This window comes from Rhinopithecus roxellana, chromosome 9, assembly GCF_007565055.1.
Source record: "Rhinopithecus roxellana isolate Shanxi Qingling chromosome 9, ASM756505v1, whole genome shotgun sequence".
NCBI classification, from domain to species: domain Eukaryota; kingdom Metazoa; phylum Chordata; class Mammalia; order Primates; family Cercopithecidae; genus Rhinopithecus; species Rhinopithecus roxellana.
The window spans coordinates 21465099-21491004 of NC_044557.1; positions in this window are offsets into that span (position 1 = coordinate 21465099).

The window sequence follows — 25906 nt, forward strand, 5'->3', positions numbered from 1 at the left end:
CAGTAAATGTTCAATTAATGTTTGATGATTGACCAAATCAGGTGGGATGGTGGGGGGTGGGGGGTGGAGGGTAGGGGAAGGATTTGTCAGACATTTTGGTAAATCCAAAGTTTCACTCCAGTCAAAATAAAAATATTCATAGAGCCCAATGCAAACAAGAAAACACACAGACAACAAAAACCACAAAACGACAATGACTAAAAGGCCAAGCAGGAGAGCAGCACGTGTTCCTGACCTGGCTGCAGCTGTCCCTGAGGCCCAGGCTGTCCGGGACTTCCCACCGAACCCCACGTTATGGCCCCCATCCTTCCTTGGCCTCTCCTACCCTGACCACACAGTAAGCCGGGAGCCTTTCTTGATAGGAAAAAGAAATGGAAAACTTAGCTCATTTTAACAGAATCAAAACAATCTAGACCTTCACATGTTTGTGACACAAGAGCTAAATCACATATTATTTGATGATCTTCCTTTATGTCCAGATTGGGTTAAGTAAAGCATTAATTAGAGAGGAAAACTGTTTTTTTTAAACACAAATGAACACTAAGTTGGTGAGTTATTTGGTGTCTGAAAAAATAAAACCTAAATAACTCTAACTTCAGACACACTCAAACTTACTCAACTGACTTTTAAAGTCAGTTCTTTCCCATTGGCACTTCCTAAAGCACCAGAGAAATCAGCATCTCTGTAGGATCAATGTGTTTGTGTCTCCAGGAGCTCAGATAAAGTCCTGGTTGTAGCTAAATGATTTGTTGAGATACCTTTTAAATGCTCTTTTGGGTATAGAAATGTCGACTTAGAATTTATGATAACACAGAAATCAGCTTATAGAAATATATGAGAATTGTCATATCCAGGAATTAAATGAATCCACTCATAAATAAAAACATGTTGATATCCACCTATTAAAGGAGAGGAAATCGATATCTTTCTCACTGACAGATAGCAAGACAGGCACACGGAAATTTTATGATTGCATACACTATGCTTAGGGAAAACAGGAAACAAACTTCTTTTTAAAACTGTCTTATTATTTATAATTAAGAAGCTTGCAAAAATTATCTCTCCCATTTATTTAAATATCTGAATTATTGTTGAAGGTCATATGTTACATATTTTCGTTTCTTCTGCTTGTTTTTGCATCTGTGGCAAAAATTGTGGGTAAAACTCTTGACAAACACAACACGAATCCTCATGTCCAGCTCTGAGCGAAGTCGTGAGAGGAGAAAGAATCTCCCAGCTGGATTATTCATTCCTTCTGTTGACATCATCTACCCATCCATGCCAACTCTGGCTACCCAAGGCCACCAAACCAATGCCACTCAATGGTGTTCGCATGTATCCTCCCTGTGGACGTGCCAGCTCTTAACCACCCAACCAGAGTGGGCCTGTCTCCTGCTTCCCACCCTGCTCTCTGCTCATTAAAAGCTGGCTTTTCTGTGCTACTGGCTGGTTTTTACTAAGGCATACATATGTTTCTCCTCCCAGAATACAGATGTGTATATTCACATGGGCCTTTGGAATATGTCCATCTCCTGTGCAGCCTAGAAGTTCCTCCACATGGCTCTGTCCACCCAAAACAACTTCATTCAGTTCTCACTTCATCTAGTATCAGCCTTTTCTGAAATTTAATTTCCTCTCAAAAAGAAAAAATGACGCTTCTAAGATCAAGCAAACTTTCTCCTGGGCAAGTGACAAACCTATGTACTTGACGAATTTCTTCCACATTGAAAATCAATCCATTGGAAATATTCATCATTCCAATCAATAGGGAGCTTGTGTAGGAAAATATATGTGACGGGGCTGAGGCGGGCAGATCACGAGGTCAAGAGATCGAGACCATCCTGGCCAACATGGTGAAACCTCATCTCTAACAAAAATATAAAAATTACCTGGGCATGATGGTGCACGCCTGTAGTACCAGCTACTCAGGAGGCTGAGGCATGAGAATCACTTGAACCCAAGAGGCGGAGGTTGTGGTGAGCCGAGATCACGCCACCGAACTCCAACCTAGGCAACAGAGCAAGACTCCGTCTCAAAAAAAAAAAAAAATTGTGCTAGTGTAATCATCCTTGGTCAAAAGCAAATGACTATTTAGAGACTAATGCGGGTATTTGGGCTCTAGTGGATCTGGGGTTAAAATCTGGACGCTTGAAAAAGCTAAAGGTTTCTCAGAGCCTCTTTTAAAGAGTAAGCTGCATAAGTTGCCATTCTTTATGAGGCCTCATTTCATTCCCCTTAAACATGGCCTCGAAATTCCGTATGTGGGAGAATACATGAATATTGAATCAAAGGTGCATGGCTGGCATATTTTATGAAGATTCCCTACAATATAACTATAAAGCACCACCAGGAAAAAAAACATTACTTTTATTCTGGTTGACACAAAATTATGCATCAGAGCTTCCAGTCAAAACAGACATTCTTAGAAAACGTGATGATTTTACTCCAACATTTCCCCTTGCTTTCAGAATTTTTACAAAGATATGGCTCTAGCAGGCACAATGTGGGGACTCTTTTCAAATATGATCAACCAAGCAATTCGTAAATTAAAATAATAAAAGATGAAATCGCATTTACACACCACCACCACCTGGGCTTAGTAAAGTTGATATTACCCCTACTTGAACGCTTAGGAGCACAAAATATATACATAAACCCCAGGGATCACAGCACGCTTCTTAGTCACCACGGTATCCAAATCACTTAATAGAGGAATAGCTCAGAACGGCTCTCTCTATGACACCGACTGATCCCTCACAAGGCAAATGTGTAGGAGGCCACTGTGCGCTGGAGGCTGTGCAGGTGACAAGGAGGCTGTAAGGAGGGCCACCAGCCCTGCTGTGGCCAAGCTTACAGGCGGGCTGGACAGGTGGACGTTTGACTGGTAATTAACCAGAATCCCACAGAGGAGCTTGTGGGGGGAAGCCTCTCCTGGTTCAAAGATTAGGAAAAGCCTCTCGGAGCAGTGTTGAAGCTCAGGTATGCAGGAGCAAGTCACGTGGAAACGGAGGAGATGGTGGGGAAAGCCACGACCAGCGGAGCCCTTCAAATGCCCGAGACGCAGGGCCCTGAGTTTTGTGTGCTCAGCTATCAGAGGAGCCACGGATCTTGAACCTCAGATGACATCGGGGCTGAAGGTACGAAGTTGGAGAGAGAGGTGGGCCATGAGTTCGAGAGGGTTTCGTAAACTATGTTAAGGGATCTGGACATCTTCCCAAGGGCCAATGAAAGTTAACAAATGAATTTAACATAAAGCCATTATGGAATGCACAGTTTCCAATGATCATTCTCGTGGTTATGTGAAGACACAGAACTCTGCAGGTGGTCAAAGGGGGTGCAGAGTGATGACTGAGATGCTGCCATCCCTGGGGGGAGTGACTTTGGGGTGGCAATGGAGTTGAGAAGAAGAGACGTGCTTGGAAGCACATGCAAGAATCAGAGCCTCAACTTAGAGCTGATTGTCCTTAAAAAGCAGCACCCCACATTAGGCACAGTCTAACCTGGGTGATGAGAACCAGGCTCCCACCCACACCAGGGTGAGGACAGTAAAGCCTCCTGACTCAGTATCACGTGAGAAATGCTGACAGAAGAATAGTCCAGGTGGTACCTGGTGAAAGCCTCGTTGATTTGGGAGCAAAGATGTGTAAAAGCTGTCTACAAATACAGGCAAAGCTGCCCTATCAAGAGTAATCTCGCTTGGCTTCAAAGAGCAGAACTAGGGTCTCCAGGGAGAAGCAGCTGGGAAACCAATCTTATGTCAGCCTGAGGGAGCTTTCTAACAATGAGGCTGTGAATCAGGCTTCCTCCAGGACAGGGTGACGTCAGCCTGAGGGAGCGTTCTAACAATCCAGGCGGCCAATCAGGCTTCCTCCAGGACAGGGTGACGTCAGCCTGAGGGAGCTTTCTAACAATCCAGGCGGCCAATCAGGCTTCCTCCAGGTCCAGGACAGGGTGACGTCAGCCTGAGAGAGCTTTCTAACAATCCAGGCAGCCAATCACGCTTCCTCCAGTTCCAGGATGGGGTGACATCAGCCTGAGAGAGCTTTCTAACAATCCAGGCAGCCAATCACGCTTCCTCCAGTTCCAGGATGGGGTGGCATCAGCCTGAGAGAGCTTTCTAACAATCCAGGCAGCGAATCAAGCTTCCTCCAGGACAGGGTTTTGTCAGCCCGAGAGAACTTTCTGCCAATCGAGGCTGTGAATCACGCTTCCTCCAGGACAGGGGTTTGCTCCCCAGGTGCAGGGGTTCAGGTGAAGAATAAACATGAGGTAGGGAAGCACAAACATCAGCGAGTATTTGACTTAAAAATTAAAAATTCAGTTCAGAGGGAAGGCAAAATTAGGCTTTAGGTAGCAGATGTTGGGTGGATTCTAACATAAATCTTCCTAACAGTTTGTGTTGCTGGGAACACAAAGAGGAAAAGGCTGTTCAGAAAACACTGGGGTTCCTACGTTCATGGAATCCAATGTGAAGATTTCTTACTCCTTTGGATACTAAGTGAAATATGAGCCATGCTTGAGAATTACAAATAGGAAACACACCATGCAGGACACCCTATAAATATTGATTCTTAGGCCAACCGAAACCACCTGAGGATGACACTTCCAAAGCTGCCACTGGGCTCACATCAAGTCAGAGCAAAGAAAAGTCATCCCAGCCCAATGCCCCTGCTGGAGCGTCCGGGTCCCAACAGCAGGAGAAGGACTGGATGGCTGGCCCAGGCAGGGGTGTCTCCCAGAGCCTGTGGCTGCAACACCCACAAGTGCACTTACCAGGATTTGCACAGAGGGTGCCATTTTGTTGTTTGTAGCATCTCAAGATTCCGTTCTTGTGCTCCTCTCTTGGGTCAGCAGAGCCATCCTTGGACATCAGGGGAGAGGGCTCTTGCTCTGGGCCTGGTGCTTGCAAGCTCCTGTGCTGGTCCTTCTTCTGCTCCTACAGGGCAAAGAGTCCACTGAACCAAAGGCAAGCCCCCACCTGGAAGCTGAGCCCCTTCCTTGTACACTGTGTGATTGTGTGTGCTATTCACACACACACCAGCCCCTAGCCCTTATCACCCAGGTGGCCCATGTCTGACCCAGGCTCACCTGGGCCTCTCCCATGAACCTGGCTTCATCACATCAGGCCTTAGGCCTAAGAGCTAGCTGGACTCAGCGGTCTATAGAAAGGTGTGATGGAGCTTGGGCGCATGGTCTTGGATGGGGTGGCCACACACATACACAGGAGGCACCTGAGTGGGGACCTGGTGATGGGCAGGATGGGAAGGGGGAAGGTCCCTGCTGGGGGCTTACCCTCCCCATGCCCCCACTCCCTGGCATGGAACTCTAAGAAAATAAGAATTCTAAATGCAGACCCATCTGGTTGAGGGGTTGGCAGACTCTTTGCATAAAGCACCCGATAGTAGACAGGTTCGGTTTGTAGGCTACACAGCCTCTGTCTCAGCTCCTAACTTGGACTTGTAGCATGAAAGCAGCCAGCACATAAGTGACTGAGCATCGGCCCTGCACAAACAGGACGCAGATGGGAGCTGCTGCTCACCAACGCCCATGCTCTGTATTCCTGCAAGTGTGTTTGTCAAGCTGAGGGGCTGGAACACATGCAGCAGTTACTGACTTAGCGATAACCTCTAAAATATTGAGACAAAATACATGGGGGCCTCCCTGTGTGCCTCTGCCCCATCTCCCATGGGTCCCAAGAGTGTCCTCGAATCTTAAAGAACCCAGGCTGGGAGCGCCCAACAAGGGATCTTCTGCCAGGAGGGCAGCAGCTCAGATGAACACGGGGTCCATAGAAGAGGCAAAAGCCCCGGAGACGTGGCCGCTCAGGGCCTGACCACCCTCGCATGGGGACCATAGAAGAGGCAGAAGCCCTGGAGACACGGCTGCTTGGGAACTGACCACCCTCACAGGATGAGAGTAAGACGCGGTGAGCAGGGGCTCTGATCCCAGAATCTAACTTTGAGGTGTGAAGAAAATGCTGCATCTCTCCCTCACAGACACGAGTGACTTCACCTCTGCCTCCTGCTTTGGACGTGGCTGTGCTGGCTCACAGTGGGTCCTCTCCTTCTCTGCCTCTCCACAGCTACCCACACGTGAGGGCCGGTCTTGCATCTGAGTTTCCCTGAGGGTCTCACGGACACCACCTCTGCCCAGGCTTCTCTGGCTCACTGCAGCTCTGCGGGGCCAGGCTATCATGCATTGCAGCACCTGATGTGCTGTTTCTGGGAGACTCATGGGCGTGTGTCTTTCCACATAACACACAGTCCTGTGTTGCCCATACAGTGACCTTCATGTCTGTCACCACCGCCCACCCCTGCACCAAGCCCAGGGCTGGGCACCTGCCAGGCACTCCATAAAGGCTCCCTGGGTTGCCACGGCATCCTTGTGGAAAGGAATGAACTGTGGAACTTATGTCGGCATTGGCACCGTCTACCCTACGTCCTGTGTCTTTGGGATGAGAAGGGGAAGTTTGGTCGGCAACCAGGAGTTCGTTTCTCACCATCATTTAGGCCAGTGTTAAAATTCTGTTTCTGTTTCAAGGAAAACACAGAAGGTCGGTTTTTAAACAGATCACTTTGCTGCTCTTGCTGGTACCTGAGCAGAAAAACCCATCCCTGCCAGCTTACTTTCTCTGCTGCATGAACCCATTTTTCAATAAGAAAGGCAATGTCTGCCTTCTTCACAACCAAATCCACTCACTGTGTCCACTCAGGGAGAATGTGGCAAAATATATTCCCTTAATTGTTAGGATTAATTATCATTCTTTAAATTCACCCTAGCAGTTGAGATCTGGCTGTTAGCCCTAAAGCCCACTTAGCAGTTTTTTTTTTTTTTTTTTTTTTTTTTTTTTTTTTTTAGTTGGATTGAGCTGTTCTAATACTCCTTTTTTGGGAGCACTCCAGGTACTCCAAACAGCAGCTCACTCTCACTGATAGATGTCGTCATGTCAAAAATAATTACCAAGTACAGATGGAGCCATCAGACGGAGACTGGGACCCGCCTTCCCGCTGCCCTGGGCCTGAGCCCAGCTGAGACGAAGCATCTTCACCCGGGCAGACAGCCCTCCTGGGAAAGCTGCAGAGACCCCAGCACTGCTCTCCCGACTCATCCTCAACTTCAGAACCCGATGATCACAAACACAAAGACAATCAGGGCAGTGTTCTCTCCGCCCCATGATCCTGAAGACGACACATTCCATTACAAACGCTTGCACTCGGAAACAGAAGCACGAGCTGCCTTACCAAGTAAACACGTGCTTGCTGCAGGTGTAACTCATCACGGTTTTCTCAGGCCTCGCAGACCAGGCCTTTCTCCCCAAAGCACCTGATTCAGCCAACGGAGGCTCCGATTCACAAAGCCAGAGCAGGGTGCCAGCCGCCTGCAGGTTCCACAGGTGGCGGTCAGATGCGGCCACTCGGGTAGGGATGGACCCGCCTCACCCTGTGGCAGCCCCTTTCTTCCCACCGTTAATGCAGCCCCACTCCACTCAGGGTTGAGAAAACACACGACCGACGGTTCCCCCATAGCGCCAGTCACAGCCCGAATCAAGGCAACTATGTCCTCATTTGCATTCATGGATCCTTCCCTGAGCCCCAGCACCAGCTGCTCCCCTGACACCAGACGCTGAGGTCGGGGGGTGTGAGAGGCCTGTTCATAGGCACCATGTATGTGTGCACATGTGTGTGTACATATCCAGAAACACACTTAGGATGCTCCAAACAGAAAGAAGAGAAGAACGGCTCCAGCAGGCATAAAGCCAAGTGTGCACTCATATCTGGGTTCAGGGCAGCAAACTGGGGAGATGGCAGCGATACTGCGTAAGAAGGCAGGGCATCTGTGAGTTTGTGGAAGAAACTCAGAAAAATTGACCATTGAAAATTGTCAGTCTCCATCAAAATTGAGCAAAAACCAAATAATTTCCCTATGGCTGTAGCCTACTTGGCTAATTTTATCCTCCTTGATATTCCATTTACTGTTAGCACCTGGACCATCACAGCCTGGCACCCAGCACCATGCCATGCCCGGGACTGAGTCCTGCAGAAGTCGCTGACCTGGAATGAAGCTTTGGAGATGAGCAGGAGCATTCTGCGCACCCGAAGGAATGGACACTGCGTTCCATGACGCGTCTGTTTTGCGCACTGTGACAGAGGGGCATCCTGTGATGTAGAAGAGGCCACACTCGCTGAGATGGTTAATTCCAACCTGTCCACAGGACTAGACTAAGAGAGGCCCAGGTTGCTGGCACTCCTGAATTTCTGTGTCTGTGAAGGAGTTTCTGGAAGGGGTGAGCGTTAGATTCAGTGGACGGAGTAAGGACGATCCCCCTCCCCAGAGTGGGAGGGCTCCATTCAATTCACTGAGGACTCTGATGGAACAAAAAGGTACCCAAGAGTAAACTTGCTCCTCCTCCTGGAGTTGGAGCACCCACCTTCCCCTGACTGTGGACACTGGCCCCCGGTGCTCAGGTCTGCAGTCTGGGGAATTATACCAGTGACATTCCAGAGTCTCCGCCGTACAGACTGTGGGACTTCTCAGCCGCCCTAATTGCATAAGCCAGTTCCCATAATAAACCTCCTCCTATGTCTCACTATTTGTCCTAATGGCTCTATTTCTCTGGAAAACCCTGACTAGTACATCTATCCGTCCGAGCCTAGCTTCCTGGAGGAAATTATAACCCTATTGTGCCCCTAGAGGTGAGCAGGAGTGAGCCAGGGGAGAAGGGCACACACGGAGAAAGAGTCACCCGAGGTGACTGTCACCAGGACTCACCATCCCTTCCTGGTGGCACTTGATAACACCCGAGGCTTCCAGAAGGACACTCACCAACCTAAGGTTGCCATCTCTGTCTACTGCAGGCCAGTCCACAGGACTCTGTGTTGCAGTCACACAGCTGGTGCTTGTGCCTTGACCCACACACACTAGAAGAAGCACTTCACCCCCTGGGAGTGGAACTGGGGAAGAATGATGTGATTCAAACATGCCAGACTTTGAGAATAAACAACCAGACCTTCGACCCTATCCAGCGAGAACCAGGAGAACCATCTCTCAGGGCTGAGGCCACACTCCAAGGGAGATGCACAGCAACCCTGGTGCCTTCCCCTCAAGAGCCTCCCAGTGCCACCAGCAGAGGGGAGGTACGTGGGGACGCCCTGCAGGGAGGGCCTGGCTCCCTACGCCTTCTAAATGCCCACATCAGGCAATGGCTGTGAACTGGCAATGCCAACCTCTCTCGTAAGTCCAGTCTCTCAAACCTGAGCAATGCAGAGGCCACTTTGACGGAAAATACGTTATTCTGAGAATATATTTTTAGGTTCCGGTTTGAGGAACAGTGACCTAAGAAGCTAAAAATATATCCAGAGGGGGAAAATAGGTGCATTTGCATTGCAAATTACCTCTTGCAAAGTGATTAGCCTTCATGATTGGTAAAGGCAATTTTATTGGACTCTCACTGAAATGAAAACACAACATTTTAAAAGAAAATCTTTTTTGTTAATTTTTATTTTGCAGAGAGTCTGAGGATTCTAATTTGAGAACTCCTGATCTCAGGGATGTATTTGTAAGACCTGAGGAAATAAGAGAAACCTCGGTGCAGTCCAGCTAAAAAATAGAGTTGAGGCTTGGTTAAACAACAAAGGAATTTGGGGAAGGAAAGCATAATTTGAGCAGACTTCAGCTTTCTCAGTCAAATTCCATAATTTCCACTGACTCATGACCAACTCCTGTGTCAAAGGCTCTGCCAGGAAAAGCAAGTAACATTAATAGCATGGAGTGGCCTTGTTCCTAATGAGACATGCAAACGAGCCTGCAAGGAAGTAGAACCCAGTGGTGGGGGATTTGGGGGGCAGGTTGTCCTGGGCTCAGGATGTAACCAGGAGAGCACAGTAGCCCCCAACCAACATTCGGCTAAGGAGCAGAACCAGCAGAGGACGGCCCTGAGCAACATTTGGATGGGCAGGGACAGCATGTCCAGGCCCACAGGCCTGTGCTGGGATGGCCTGGAACCCAGCGGCAGGTGCCTGAGACCCTCTGTTTTGTACAGAAGAGGAAGAGAGGGAGAGCTGGTACCAGCAGAGGGTTCTCCTTGCATGCTGGGACTCAGAGGGAGTGTCTTGGCATCAGGGCTCTGTGGATCCGAGAAACCACTCCCGTGGAGTACGATGTTTTGTTCTTTTTGGGAGGCTTTCCCAAGGCCCCCCATCGCCTTGCTACTGGGGCCTACAGAAATCTGAGTAGTGTGCGAGATTATAAGTGTAATTTTTATCCCTTACAGTAAATAAAAGGAGTCTCTCGGCAGCAAGATGCCCATTGTAGCTGCCGTCTATGAACATCTACTGCCCGTGCTTGGCGAAAATACTGCAATGAGTCCCTCGACGTTGTCAGAACCTTATTAGTGTCCACAACAGAAAACGTAACGTGCTCTAAACATAAAAGGAATCCCCCATGGAAGCGTCCACGGAAAAGCTGGGGCCGACTGGGGTTAGCGTCAGACGTATTTACTGACTTCTGCTCCAGGGCCCTCAGCCTCAGAAGCTCCCCTTCATCCTGGACAGACGCCCTCCCTACCAGTGAGCTCTCCCGCGGGCCGCCTGCTCCCTGTGCAGCTGGGGCTCAGAGCCAGCTCCACCTGGGCTCTTGGGTTTGTCATAAATCACGCCACCCCAGCCTAAGGGAGGTTCTGCCCCGCACCCAAGGACAGTGCTCCTTGGCTACGAACCAGACAGGGACACGGCAAGAGGGGCTGATCCAGGAAGCACGCGGGTGCCCAGACCAGATCAGAGCAAACAGCCAGGCGCAGATGGAGCAGCAAGCACGTCACCCTATGCCACCTATGCGTGGTTCTCAATCTTCTCAACTGCTCAGTCAAAGATAGTGTCTTCCTTTTACAAATGAGAAAGCTGAGTTTTACAGGTATTGGAGAGCTCTCCTGGTTCACCAGAATATTCATAAAACAGTCCGTGCTCAAAGCCAAGGCTTCCAACAGGAAACCCCCCGTTGACGGCACATTGGTTTTGCCCTCAGTTCCTCAGGCCCCGGACATTCCCCATGGCTCAGCACCGGGCCTGCGTGTATGACCACCTCCTCCCACCTCCGTCACCACCCATCCCACCTCCATCACCACCCCCTCCCACCCCCATCACCACCCCTCCCACCCCATCACCACCCCCTCCCACCCCAGCACCACCCCGCCCACCCCACACACCCCCCCCATCCCACCCCACATCCCCACCCCCTCACCACCCTCCAACCCCATCACCCCCTACACCCCTATAACACTCCCACCAATATCCCACCCCCCACCACCCATAATCACTCCCTCCCACCCCCATCACCACTCCCCTCCCACGCTATCACCACACCCACCCCCCAGCAACCAACCCCTTCCCACCCCTATCACCACCCCCTACCACCCCTATCACCACCCCCTCCCACCCGCATCACCACCCCCCTCCACACCCATCACCCCCTTCCACCCCCATCACCACCCCTCCCACCCCTATCACCACCCACTCCCACCCCATTACTACCCCCTCCCACCCTATCACCACCCCCTCTCACCCCCATCACCACCTCCCACCCCTATCACCACCCACTCCCACCCCATTAACCCCCTCCCACCCCCAATACCACCCCCTCCCACCCCCATCACCACCTCCCACCCCTATCACCACCACTCCCACCCCATCACCACCCCCTCCCACCCCATCACCACCTCCCACCCCCATCACCACCCCCTCCCACCCCCATCACCACCCCCTCCCATGGTGGTTTGCTGCACCTACCAACCCCTCATCTAGGTTTTAAGCCCCACATGCATTAGGTATTTGTCCTAATGGTCTCCCTCTCCTTGCCCACCACCTCCCGACAGATCCCAGGATGTGCTGTTCCCCTCCCTGTGTCCATACGTTCTCATTGCTCAGCTCCCACTTATGAGAGAGCAGGTAACCTACAGAACGGGAGAAAAATCTTGCAATCTATCCATCTGACAAAGGTCTAATATCCAGAATCTATAAGGAACTTAAACAAATTTACAAGAGAAAAACAAACAGCGCCATCAAAAAGTGAGCAAAGGATACGAATAGACCCTTCTCAAAAGAAGACATTTATGTGGCCAACAAACATAAGAAAAAAAGCTCAAGATCGATGATCATTAGAGAAGTGCCAGTCCAAACCACGGTGAGATGCCACCTCACGTCAGTCAGAATGGCAATGATAAAATGGCAGGAACATTGGTATTCTAACAGCGTTTCTTTGCAAATCGTCGTTTACACCTGTTAGAATTACGATGGATTTATTGTCATTGCCACTGTTTCAGAGGAGAGACAGTTCCTCTGTGGCAACTGTACAAGGGATGAATCCTAACACCAGAGATCTGTTTGAGACTGTGAACCTTTATGCTGTAGCTGGTTTCTGTTTTCTCTTTCCTTATAGAATATTTCATTTTTTCATTTTACTTTTACTTTATAAAATTTTTAATTAATTATTTATTTATTAATTAATTTGAGACGGAGTCTTGCTTTGTCACCAGGCTGGAGTGCAGTGGCGCAGTCTCGGCTCACTGCAACCTCTGTCTCCTGGGTTCAAGAGATTCTCCTGCCTCAGCCTCCTGAGTAGCTGGGACTACAGGCACCCACCACCATGCCCAGCTAATTTTTGTATTTTTAGTAGAGATGGGGTTTCACCATGTTGGCCAGGATGATCTTGATCTCCTGACCTTGTGATCCACCCATCTCGGCCTCCCAAAGTGCTGGGATTACAGGCGTGAGCCACCGTGCCTGGCCTCCTTATAGAACATATCAATTTAGCCACATCACTACAAAATCAGTTAAAAGAAGCATGGTAAATGCTGGCTACTTGCTGATATCATCAACGTATCCCTTAGGGACTTGGTGTCTTCAGCAGACGAGGATCAGCGAGCAGAGGAGGCTGTAAATTGTTCCTCCTCATCACAAGGCTGTGGAGAAGTTGTTGCTTGCAGAGACATATCAAACACCAGCATTTCTGTCCTCTAGCTTCGAATACCCAAGTAGTGAGGCTCAAAGAGGTATGAGCTTCTGAGAGAAACTCTTGCCCTAGAATTAACAGAAAGTGGACATTTACAGAATAATTCAACAAACACTTAATAAACTCCTACCATAAGAAAAGTGCTTGGATAGAGATAAATAAAAATTGTTCTCTCTACTGAAGAGTTGAAGTCAAGGCCAACATCATCACTGCATTTCAGCACAGTTTCACAATGAGACAAGGAAAACACTAACCATGATGCATAATGGCAATCCAACCACATCCGACATGCAAAACCCCTGGGGCGATGAGTTCAAATAAACAGGAGCTGATTATAACAAGATGAAGGTGCCCACGGAACGTGGGACTTCCAGGGAATGACCTGCTGGGGCACCAGGTGCTTTTTGCAGATATAACGGAAGAGAGCTGATGAGTGAGGTGGCCAGGGTTCAGGCCTCAGTTCCACCAAAGTTAGACGTGCGACCTCCAACAAGCAGCCGACCCTGACCAGCTCCACTTCTTCACTGGAAAATGTAGTTTACTGCTACCGGCTGGGCTGGCTGGCTTCTTGGGCCTGAAATCTGTGCCGTCTCATAGGGGCCGCCTACTCCCTCGAAAAGATCCATACTTGATTTAATGTTCTGCTTTCCCCATCTGGAAATTCTTAATAATTTTTGAACCAGGGGACCCTCGTTTCCATTTTTCACTGGGCCCCTCAAAATGTGCTCCATTTCTGCCTCTTAGGATTGTGGAGGCCAAATACAACAGTGTTTATTAGTATTGAATACAGGGTTGGCACTTAGCAAAATGCTTAATACTCCATTTCTGCCTCTCAGGATTGTGGAGGCTAAATACAATGGTGTTTATTAGCATTTAACATAGAGTCTGACACTTAGCCAAATGCCTAATATATAGCAAATACGAACGAAGTGAATGTTTATTATTACTATTGTTACTACCATGGTAAAGCTCAGGGAAAAAAGCCTAATTAAGTTGGTATCTTTCAAGGAGGCACATGGGATGTCATTCGTGTGATACCCTTTCCTAATGTAATTCTGGGGGCTTTGAAAGGTTCCTACAAAAAGCTCTTCATTGGCAGAACCAGGTAACATTCCTAAGACTTACCAGGCTCTGCAGAGAAGGAATTACATGTTGCATTTCAAAAACAGCTGTGAGTATCCCCGAGCATTGCTGAGCTGTAGCTGGCCAGCGGCTTTCAATTGTGTTGACCTCAATCCCTGGTAGGAAATGCATTTCCTCCAGTGATCCTGTCCATCAGAATACACTGGGCAGAACAGCACTCACTCCTCTCACGCTGAACGCCACCTGGCGTCTTTGAGGCTGGTCGTGACCCACTCAACAGACCTCACCACCCACTAGTGCTTGGCTACTTGCAGCTTGAAAAACAACACTTAAGGCAGCTGCTTAAGTCAGAGAGTCTGCAAGACATTTGGGGACCCCCCCAACCTTGATCTGGGGAAGTAGCTGGCCACGGGGACCCCCAACCTGGATCTTGGGGAGCAGCTGGCCGCGGGGATCTGCCTCAGCCTGCACTGCCGTTGTTGGCGGCAGCTGGCATAGGACAGTGTCACACTCTTCCCAGACGCAGCTGCTGTGCCCCGGAGAGGGGACGGTGACAGGCCATCCCTGCTGCTGTGTGTTACAGAAGGAAACGGGACACTGGTCTCTAACGCCCGAGATCGAGTCTTCAGTGCAAACCAGCAGCTTTCTAGGTTTTCCTGACCTGGGAATCTGGTAGAGCTGCACCTTCCACCAGCTTGAGGTTGGACTTGGCCATGTAACTTCCTGTAGTCAAGGAAATATGAACAGAAGTCAGGCAAGTCGGCTCTAGAGAAAAGCCTTCCAGCACCGAGGACTCATTGGCATTCCTGGCAGCTCCTGCTGGGTGACGGTGATGCAGAGGGGCCACTGAGGCAGGGGTCCTGGATGTGACCACAGACCACAGATTGGGGCTTGGGGCAGATCCTGACCAGAGGGTTCCAGAACTAAGGCAGAAGGGGCTAAAGGTACAACTTTCTTAAGATTTACTGATTGTGTGGGATTTTCCACAACCAATCGGCTTAGAGCATATGTATAAATGCAATGATAGAACTACGGTTTGGTATAGTAATTTTACCCTAATTCACACTCCCCTTCCACGTGTCCTGCTGATGATTTTGGTAAACTTCTGCTTTCACAAATATGAAGCCAACAACATTTTCTTTCATTTTTATTGTCTCACAAAAGGGAAAGAAACATTCGTTAAGAACAAGTCACTTGTTTTCTTTGAGGAGTTATAGACAATAACAGAATGAAGCCACCACACCTTTCCCAGGCACTCATAAAGGCTGACCACTCAAAATACTGCCGAGGTGATGCTGGCATCCTGTGAGATGAGTGGGAAAGCTATTTTGGAAGCACTGGCTACCCACAACACTTTGAAATACTTAATTGGGTTTAAATTTCATCACAGAAAAGGTTCTTTCTTGAAAACTCAATTAAATAAATACATAAAGGGGGTGAGGGGAAGTGTTCATTACTAATTATGCAAAAAGCAAAAAATATGTATATTAAATATTACATGTCTCCCCTCCTCAAACACCCAAGTACTTCAAAAAAATGGACGATGAATATCTGGGTTTCATTCCTAATGGACGTCGTGCTACTCAGCAAAGCAAAATACACTCTTGGCTCTTCACCTCCCTGGACGGAGTTGCCTGTGTTAAAAGTCATACGCATAATTCAAGCAGGTGGCTCCCTGGACAGAAAGCCTGGAAATCCTGCAGCCGAGGCCCCGCCCACCGTGCCGGAGCCGCACAGCCTGAAGTGCGGGACCACAGCGCCACCTAGCGGCCACAGCGATTGTCGCGGCTGCGGCGTTTTGGGTTGTTGGTATTGATTTGAGTCCTTTCTCTTTTTGTTCATCGTCTCCTCTTTTCTTTCCCTGTCTCTAAGATTTTTTTTTTTTAAATCAAAGATATGTGAAGAGGCCGGGCGTGGTGGCTCAAGCCTGTAATCCCAGCACTTTGGGAGGCCAAGGCAGGTGGATCACATGAGGTCATGAGTTCAAGACCAGCCTGGCCAATGCGGTGAAACCCCATCTATTAAAAATATAAAAATTAGTCGGGTGTGGTGGCAGGCACCTGTAATCCCACCTACTCGGGAGACTGAGGCAGGAGAATTGCTTGAATCCGGGGGGCGGAGGTTACAGTGAGCTGAGATCGCACCACTGCACTCCAGCCTGGTGACAGAGTGAGACTCCGTGTCAAAAAATATATATATATATATGTGAAGAAAATCATCTGGAATCTTTAAACGTGCACCTTGTTCTCCTGGGAGCGGGCACAGGGCCGCGGTGCTCCAGTCAGAGCCAAGACAGCCCCCGGGGGGTCCACGCAGGAGGTGCAGCCGCGTGGCATTCGGGCCTCCTTGAGTGCTGTCTCATCACCATTGTACAATCACGTTCCTGATGCTTGTACCGCAACTTATTCTTTCAATACCCCAGTACTAAAATGTAAGAAATTATCTATGTTGGAATAATTTGTTTTCATTTCATATAACATTGAAAACCTTATTAAAGAGCTTGATAATTGATAACCCACATCAACTATCTTCATGCAATTATTTCTATTACATGTTTATTATTTTTTGAATCCACACAACAAACCACAGATAGCACGAACCCTGCAGCCAACAGGTCTCAATGCAAAGCTTGCAGCCATACTTAGATGCATCATCTGACAATGTGAAAAAGGTGCTCACCTCATTTTTAAAGTCAAGCAGAAGAATTGCAACCTAATGTTTCGTACATTTTTGTGTTAGGACATATATCTGGTCATTCCTTTTTTGTTTTGTCTTATACTACAGTTATGTAGCCCAAAGAAATAAAATTCACTCTCCCACCTCATCAAATATGTTGAAAACAAAAATATCCTGGTTTCTGGAATTATGAACGTGACTGGGGAGTGGCTGAGCCACCCTGTGCCAGGGCAGCGCGGCTCTCAGGGACAGTCATGGGGGCATGGAGCACCCTTCCCGGCGCATGGGCAGCGTGGCTCTCAGGGACAGTCATGGGGCATGGAGCACCCTTCCCGGCACATGGTTTCCCAGCTGAGTGGGATCCGCCTAGAGATGCAGAGCTTCCTGGCGGGCCCTGAGGTAAGCGCCCAAGGAGGGCTTCCTGGCGACCTGCAGCAATGCACGCTCCTCTCAGGAGAGCTTCCCATTGCAGCTGCCCTGCTCTGGGCTGGTGTTTGTTTCCCTGCGCTGATTGCTATGTAGAAACTTTGAAAATTCCTAGCAAGAATTGATGCATGTGTGAGAGTGAGCAAGTGTGCATGTGTGAGCATGTGTGAGCATGTGTGAGCATATGCCTGTGCATTCATGTGAGAGACTGTGCACGTGCATGTGTCTGTGCATGTGTGTGTATGTGTGACTGTGTCTGTGTGTTCATGTGATTGTGTGTGCTTACGCATGTGTGCATATCTGTGGATGTGTGGATGTATGTTGTGCACATGTGTGCCTGCATGACAGTGCATATGTGTGCATGTGGCATGTGAGAGTGTGCATGTGTGTGCGTATGTGTATTGTGTGTGCACATGTGTGCGTGTGTGTGTTCATGCATGACAGTGTGTGTGTGTGAATGTAAGTATTGTGTGCATGCGAGTGTTGCATGCGTGTGAATACGTGCATGCATGTATGGGCACAGGTGTGCATGTGTGTATTGTGTGTGCACGTGTGTGCATGTGTGTGCTCATGCATGACAGTATTGTGCGTGTGAGAGTGTGCATGTGTGTGTATGTGAATGTGAGTATTGTGTGCATGAGAGTGTTGCATACGTGTGAATATGTGCATGTGTGCATGGGCACAGGTGTTCGTGTGTAAGTATGCATGTGTGACTGTGAGGGTGCACATGCGTGTGTTCGTGCATGTGTGTGCCTGTGTGTGTGAATGTGTGACTGTATGTGAGGGTGTGCATGCGTGCATTGTATGTGAGCACGTATGTTTGTACGTGTGTGTTAATGCATGCTTATATGTTTCTGTTAATGAACATGTGTACATCATGAATAACATGGCTTTCATAACTCTAATAAGATATGTAGTGCTACTATTACGGACATTGTATACATAATTTTATCTATTTCTTTATATCCACCAAAAGATGTATTTAAAGAAAACAAGACAGAGGATGATGGAAAAATTAAACGTGGAACCAGCTGATAGAACGTAGCATTTTCTCTACAGAGTCATCGGTTCCCTCATGACTATTTGCCCTTTCATGTCGTGGAAATAATGATGCTTATTCTGTTCAGTTCACACTACACTGTAGGATTAAGTTGGACAACATATCCCGAAGCGCTGCATACGCTGTAAGACGTCAGCGCAATTATGATGATTCTCAGCATTAGCTGCAAATGCTTTCTTGGGTCCTCCCTTCCTTGTAGGCAAGTGTGGTCCCTTCCTGCCTGTGAATCAGGCACCCACTTCCCACTGGGCATTTAGCAGGAGGCGTTTTACCCCCAGAAACCACATCCTGCCCAACTCTGATTCAAGCCTACGCCCCAGCTCCTCTCATCCCCCATCACCTCCCAGATTTCCCTCTCCACTCCTCCCTCTTCGTTTGTTCAAGCACAGTTCACTGTCTGCCTGCTGCACGCTGGGCTTAGGCCACACAACGGGGACCACAACGGGTGTGGACTCTACACTTTCTGGGTTTACGTTGCAGTAAACACATAAACTCTATGATGTCTTACCTCGTGCTGTCCTTTACTCTCCCTGCGTGCATGGTTTTCACCCAGAGATTGGAAGTTCTTCAAGCAAAGAATCACATTTTGCATTTTTATATCCTTCACGGTATCAGCAGTTGTTCACTCATTCAATAAGTATTGAATATCTAATAACACATTAGACCTTGGGGATAAAATAATAACAAAAGATTGTTTTTTCTCTATTGCAACTAACTGCATAGTAGGAAATTCGATGACTACACAGTCAATAAAACAACAGAGAGGAGAACTCTAAAATACAGGACATGTGAGTCCCCCAGGGGAGAGAAGATGGAGCACTAACCGCCAGGGGAAGAGGGAGGAAGGCGTCCGCACTCTGGGAGGAAGCAGCTCTGGAAGGAAGCGGCATGCAACCTGAGGCCTCAGGATGAGAGGAGATGAGCCAGGTGAAGAGAAATAAAATTACATTCCAGGCAAAGAGGAACGAAATAGAGAACAGCACATCATTTTAAAGAAATACTTAAGAAAGACGATTTGCTTAGAGCATATAATTTCGGAGTTGAAAATTGACTTAGAGTTGAGCAATTGATTCAGTCTTTATAAGACTTTATATGACTTTTATAAGATGCAGTAAGTCATTACTTAGAATAATGGTTGCCAATAATAAAAGTTTCAAACTCAATAGTTTTAAAACAATAAATAAATATAATAGCCCTTTTTTTTTTTTTTTTTTTTTTTTTTTTTTTTTTTTTTTTTGTAGAGACAAGGTTTTTAACTCCAGGACTCAAGTAATCCTCCTACCTCAGACCCCAGAATTGCTAGGATTACAGCTGTACACCACCATGTCCGGCCTGGCATTGTAATATGCATGCTTTTTTAAGGGGAAAAATGTTATGACAGAAAATCTTGTGGCTAGGTGTTTAAATTATGCCTTAAATGAACCCCACTCTAGCAGCAGCTCAGCATCATCAAGCTGGGAATTAGCCAGGCTAAGACCCCGATGATATTCAGGGCATAAACACGTCCACCTCATAACTTTTCTTAACCTAATTTTATTCCCCGAGATGGGGTCTCCACACTTGACTGCAATCACAACCACCAAAAATGCCTTCCAGTCCTCATCCAGTCCTAGAACCAGTCATTCAAATTGCCGTGGGTGTGACATCAACTCCCCATGAAAGGGAAAGCCGCCCAGGTGTTTGGATTCAAAGCACGGAGGAGTTCAGGGAAGCAAAAGGACTCCTTGGCCCGCATCCCAGCACGCCCGCCTGAGCTTCCAGGCTTAGCCTCGTGCGTCCTCATTTGCCAGGTCTCTTCTGCAGCCATCGGTGTCACCCCCCTCCGAGAGGTGACACCGTCGCTCCGCTCCTCCCGTATGGCTGGTGCAGGACTCCGCGCCTCCCACCAGGCAGCTCTCAGCCCTGTCCACTCCAAATATTTCCTTCCTTACAGAAAATTCATCTTCACGTGGGCGAGGAAAGACCCATAGATATTTAAGATTGTCTCTACCAGTGTGTCTGTCATACTTTTTGGAAGCCAGGATGAAAAACAAGGGTTCCTGCCCTCAAAAAGCACGTACTCAGACGTCTCACCTGTTCCCAAAGCCCCAGGTGAGCAAAACTGAAGCTTGCCAGGCCCACAAACTCACATTTCAAAGAGAAATCCCTGTCCCTTTCCCACGGTCTTCTGTGGCCCATGGTTCTCCCAACATTCAGGTCTCCTAGCCCTGGCAACAGATTTGACTGACATCAACATCCAGTTCTAAGTAGCCTGGTTTCGGTGTTCTCACCGCACACCTGAGTGATTAACGCAGACAGTAGCACATCACCTAAGGGACTCTCACCTCTCCACACCTGCCTCGGGGCACCCTGCTGGGATCCTCCTGCTCCCCAGCCCTGCCCCATCTCAGCCCCTGGCCCTGTGCTTGACGAGTTCCCCTTCTCGGCTGCTCAGGCTGAAGTTTGCAATCCTCCCCTTTCCTCAGCATCTCACAACAATCTGCCAGAAACCCCTGCTGCCTCTAACTCCAAAATAGGGCCAGGTCGGTCAGCTCTCACCAGCCCTCCCTTCACCCCTCTCCTGCTTCTGGGTGGCTAAGGAGACCCTTCGTTGGTCCCATTCTGCCTTCCTCCCTCTACCCGCCTGATCCTCCTGCAAACATGATGGCCTAGGAAACACTGGCTGCACGTGACACTCCTCTCTTCTGTCCGTGCCTGGCCTGTGTGCTCTTCACTACCACTCCTTCCTTCGCCTGCCCCCTCTCCTCTCTCTCTCCACCCACTGCGGTGGCCGTGTGCTCCTCTAGACACGCCAGGCCACTCCTGCTCCAGTAGCACCTGCCGCCCCATCCTCCAAACACCCACCAGGCTCCCTCCCTTCTTTCCAGTCCATTCTCCAAAGGCCCTTTCTAACCGAGGTCTCTCCTGGGCACGGCCTTATATCTCTCACCCACCCCAACCCTCCCAGACCCTCTTCCTCTGCCCTAATTTTGCACATAGCTCTTGCACCCACTGAGTGCTCTAACAGCAAGCCCATCTGCTGGCTGTCCGTCCTCCCCAAGCTGACGTGAGCTCTCTGAAGACTCGAGATCTTCTGCCTGCTCTGTTCACTGCTTTATCCCCGGCATGCAGAGCCAACTACTAACCACCACCATCAATACCTAGGATGTGTTCTCTGCGAGCATTTTGCCTGTTTTTCCAATTCATCCTCAGAACAATTTCCAGATGTGGATTTTAGGAGTATCCTTCCCATTTTATAGATGAGGAAGGAAGGCTGAGGGGTTAGGTGACCTGACCCAATTCAGGACATGTAGGGGGGCTGCAAGACCCACGATGGCCCCAACCCCTTCACTCTTGGCCTGATCCAGCACCTTCCACACAGAGTCCTCTTTGAATCTTTTGCTTCAAGCATAATTATTATGAATATGCACCCAGTGTTTTTATTTTATTTAAGTTCCGGAATACACGTGCGGGAAGTGCAGGTTTGTTACATAGGTAAACGTGTGCCATGGAGGTTTGCTGCACCGATCAACCCATCACTTACATATTAAACCCAGCATGCATGAGCTATTCATCCTGATGCTCTCCCTCCACCGCTCTCTACAGGCCCCAGTGTGTGTTGTTCCCCTCCCTGTGTCCATGTGATCTCACTGTTCAGCTCCCACTAATAAGTAAGAGTGTGTGGTGTTTGGTTTTCTCTTCCTGGAATATGCACCTAGCCTTAAAAGCCTTGACTTGCCAAAGGAAAACACGTTCTTCTGATGATGACTAAATGCTCCTCTGTCCTCCCGTTGTGCAGCTTTCGGCCTCTACTTCCATTCTCATGTTCTCTCTGTTCACCTTTAGTTCCAGCAGCTCTTCAACCTACTTCCACCTTTTATGTCAACATGAGCCTTCATCCCCAGGGGACAGTAATTTAGACGAGGAGGGATCCAGCATGCAGTGCAAGCACTCATCTGTTCTACTTCTGGCCTCGTTTGCCTCCACAGACAGGCATCATCTCTTGAAGGAGTAGTTTGTTGAGTCATGATTCTCACAGCGTTACATTTGCAATGGCCTCACTCGTGCCCAGACCTAATCAGGCATATCTCAGGGGCTGAGGGGTGCACAGCCTTCAAGGGGCTGCATGCTCAAGCCCTGAGAGCCCCACTTAGAGGCCGCCCCAGCTCCTGGCTGCCTCCCTCCTCTAGGCCTTCGGGGTGTTGATCATGTTCACACCCTCTCCCAAACTGGGGTTGAGGGAGAGAAAATGCTGAAACACACAAATTTTTACTTTTCATACCCATTATTATCATGCTGTTATGCCCTTTAAATCAGCAAGAGGCCATCATATAAAGAAATACTCCCTTCCTCCAAAAAATATGGTCCAGGATTTTTTTTTTTTTCAGTCTTGAAGCTTCTTGGGGGATTAGGTTTGTGCCAGGTGCACGATAAGAAGTGAAAGGCTCCAGCCAGTTCCCAATTCCAAATCCTGGCAGGAGAAGAGCTCCCAAACCCTTCCTAGTCCATCTGGCTAAGGGAAGACCCCTGCTACGGACCCCTGCTGTAGCCAGGCATTGCGTCTTCTGTGTCTGCCTGGAATATGGAGAGCGGAGGGTAGGAAGAGAGACCCACAGAACCATGACTCACTGATGTGCCCCCTTTATGTCACAACGTCTCTCGTAGCATGGGTCCTCTTGTATCAGAGCATTTACGTTTGTGTTGTGGCTATTTATGTGCCTGTTTCTGCCAATGGACCATGACCTTCTTCCAGCTGTGCACCAAGATTTTACTATGTTTTTAACCTAAAAAAAGTCTCAGGATATAAAATAGGTATGATTCGTTAAATGTCCACTTTGTGCCAGGAATGGCACTATTTTATTTCAGGTGTTGTAGTTCAGCTGGGATGTAGTACAGTTATCGGCCTCATTCTGCAAACTTGTGCTCCAAAGCACAGAGACGAGACCCCAGAGGTGCCCGTGTGGCCCACGCAGGAGTGGGGCTTCCATCCGGCCATCGGCCTCCACCCTGGACTCCACCACTGTGTGCTCTACGAGGTGTGCTGAATTCCAACAATTCAAACAGAAGAGTGGCTACTGTAATTGTTTGTTATTCTAGAAGACAGAACAGGACCAGCGGATGGCAGAGACGGTTAGAGAATGGCAGCTTTAAACTTAGCACAGGGGAGCAAAACAGACCCACACGATTTTCCAGCATCGAGGATTTTCAATTCCCTCAAAGGCTCCACATCACAAACTCATTTTTGAATCTGCTTCCTCCTCTAAATGTACTTTGCTAGATGTCTGTGTTGGAGGTATGGTCTAACTAGCCCAGAGAACAAAGAAAATTACATGTATTTAGTTCTGGGACACCACTTACATTTTAAGATTTTAAGATGTGCCATACAGTCAGTGACGGGGGGAACAGGCACATGGTTTTTTAAAGTCTTGATTCCATCGTGATGACCATATGGAGAACACAGATCTTAGGGTCGGGTTGTAGCATCTGACATATACATTCTATGTAATTTTCAACTTTTCCTTATGTCTCTTTAGCATGTAACACACTCTCCACTTGTGAAGGAAATCACAGAAACACTCCTTTACCTCAAGAGTCAATGTTTTCACTGTCTGCTTTTGATCTTCTAATGTCCTATTGTTTATTAGTTAAAATATTCAAGTATTTCATAAATATCTGAAATACGCCATGGGAACAGGAGCGGAAACATGCCTTCCTTCTCAGAACTTCCCAGTCTAAGGTCTAACGTCCGTTGCTAATTAGCACAATAAAAACGGGAGCCACAGAGGCGAGCTAACTGCCTAGAATCACAACCGCAGCCTGCATCTCCTGACTTATTTTATATTTTATCCATCTAGAGTTTAATTGAAGTGGCCTCGGTTATTAGGGAAGAATAACGCCCTAATTATACCATAACCTACACAGCTTAGTCACATACGGCAGGGCCAGGAACGCGCGTTAATGAAAGTGTCTGCGGCTGACAGGTTTTCCTGGACTCCATTTCACAGAGGCTGAGGAGGAAAGTGCCTCCAGAGGAAGCTCGCAGCCTCTGTGATCAGCATTCATGGGGACCTGCTTCCACAGGCCGTCTCTCCCCACACGGGCAGATCACCTTACACTTGGCAGCAGGTTGTATTTTCTCAAATCCATGGCTCTAAAATGCGAAGGGAAATCAATTTGTCTGTGTATCACATTGCTCAGTAGGTAACTTATGAAATTACCGAAATGATTGAATCTGCTCAGGAAAATAACGAGGACATGGTTGTTCTGCTCGGGTGGGTGGCTCTGGCTCCAGGGAGGCTCTGCGTCCTGCCTGGGACACGCTGATGTCAAGAAGGGAAGCTGGGCGCTGCGGTGGCTTCCGCATAATTCGATTCTCCATTTCCCTTAACTCAATTCCCAGGAATCCAATTCCTTGAAATAAGCTGTCCTTTATGTTCTGAGATGGGCTTTAATCACTTTTACTTTGTTTTGTAATGTTTAATTCCATCAAGATGGATTGAAACCATCCCTGGAAATAAATGTCTTTTTAAAGCGAGGAGCACAGGCGGCACTCACCATCGACAGGAAACGGTGCCTTTTCCTTCCCTCTCTGCCCTCCCTTAGGCTTTCCTGTCATTTCATTTCGGGGAGGGTGTTTATAGGGTCTGCACTGTCTCTAAGCAGCCTGTCTGCCAATGAGGAAAAACACTTTCCTACAAACTGACCCTGAGGGATATGCCTAATTTTTTTAAAATTTATTTTATTTATTTATTTATTTTTGAGATGGAGTTTTGCTCTTGTTGACCAGGCTGGAGTGCAGTGACGTGATCTCGGTTCACTGCAACCTCTGCCTCACTGGGTCAAGCGATTTTCCTGTCTCAGCCTCCTGAGTAGCTGGAGTTACCGTAGCACACCACCATGTCCGGCTAATTTTGTATTTTTAATAGAGATGGGATTTCACCACTTTGGCCAGGCTGGTCTCGAACTCCTGCCCTCAGATGATCCGCCCACCTCGGACTCCCAAAGTGCTGGGATTACAGGCATGAGCCACCGTGCCTGGCTTGCCTAATTTTTTTCAGAAGTGGTTCAGGCCATAAACGAGGCTTCAAGTTGGAAAGTGCGTTCTCTTGTGTGGGGTAAATGGGTCAGCCTGAGGATTACGGGACGCCCACAGGGACAGAGTTTTCACAGGCAGGGACACAGGACACGGACGGGTCTGAGGGTGCAGGGCGGCCGTGTGTGTGTTCAATTAAGGGAAGAAGAGGAAGGGCATTTAGAGAGCCCGGGCACCTGCCACCGCACATTGCCGCAGGACGCAGTGGCTCAGTAACAGCCATTCTATCACCTGTCCTGGTTTCCAGGTAGGAACTCGGGGGGACCCACCTGGTGAGCTCTCTGCTAGGAACTCGGGGGGACACACCTGGTGAGCTCTCTGTCAGGAACTTGGGGGGACCCACCTGGTGAGCTCTCTATCGGGAACTTGGGGGGACTCACCTGGTGAGCTCTCTATCGGGAACTTGGGGGGACCCACCTGGTGAGCTCTCTATCGGGAACTTGGGGGGACTCACCTGGTGAGCTCTCTGTCAGGAACTCGAGCGGGCCCACCTGGTGAGCTCTCTATCAGGAACTCGGGGAGACCCACCTGGTGAGCTCTCTGTTTCCCCTAAAGCAGCGGGTGATGCTCAGCCGCTGCAGGGGCCG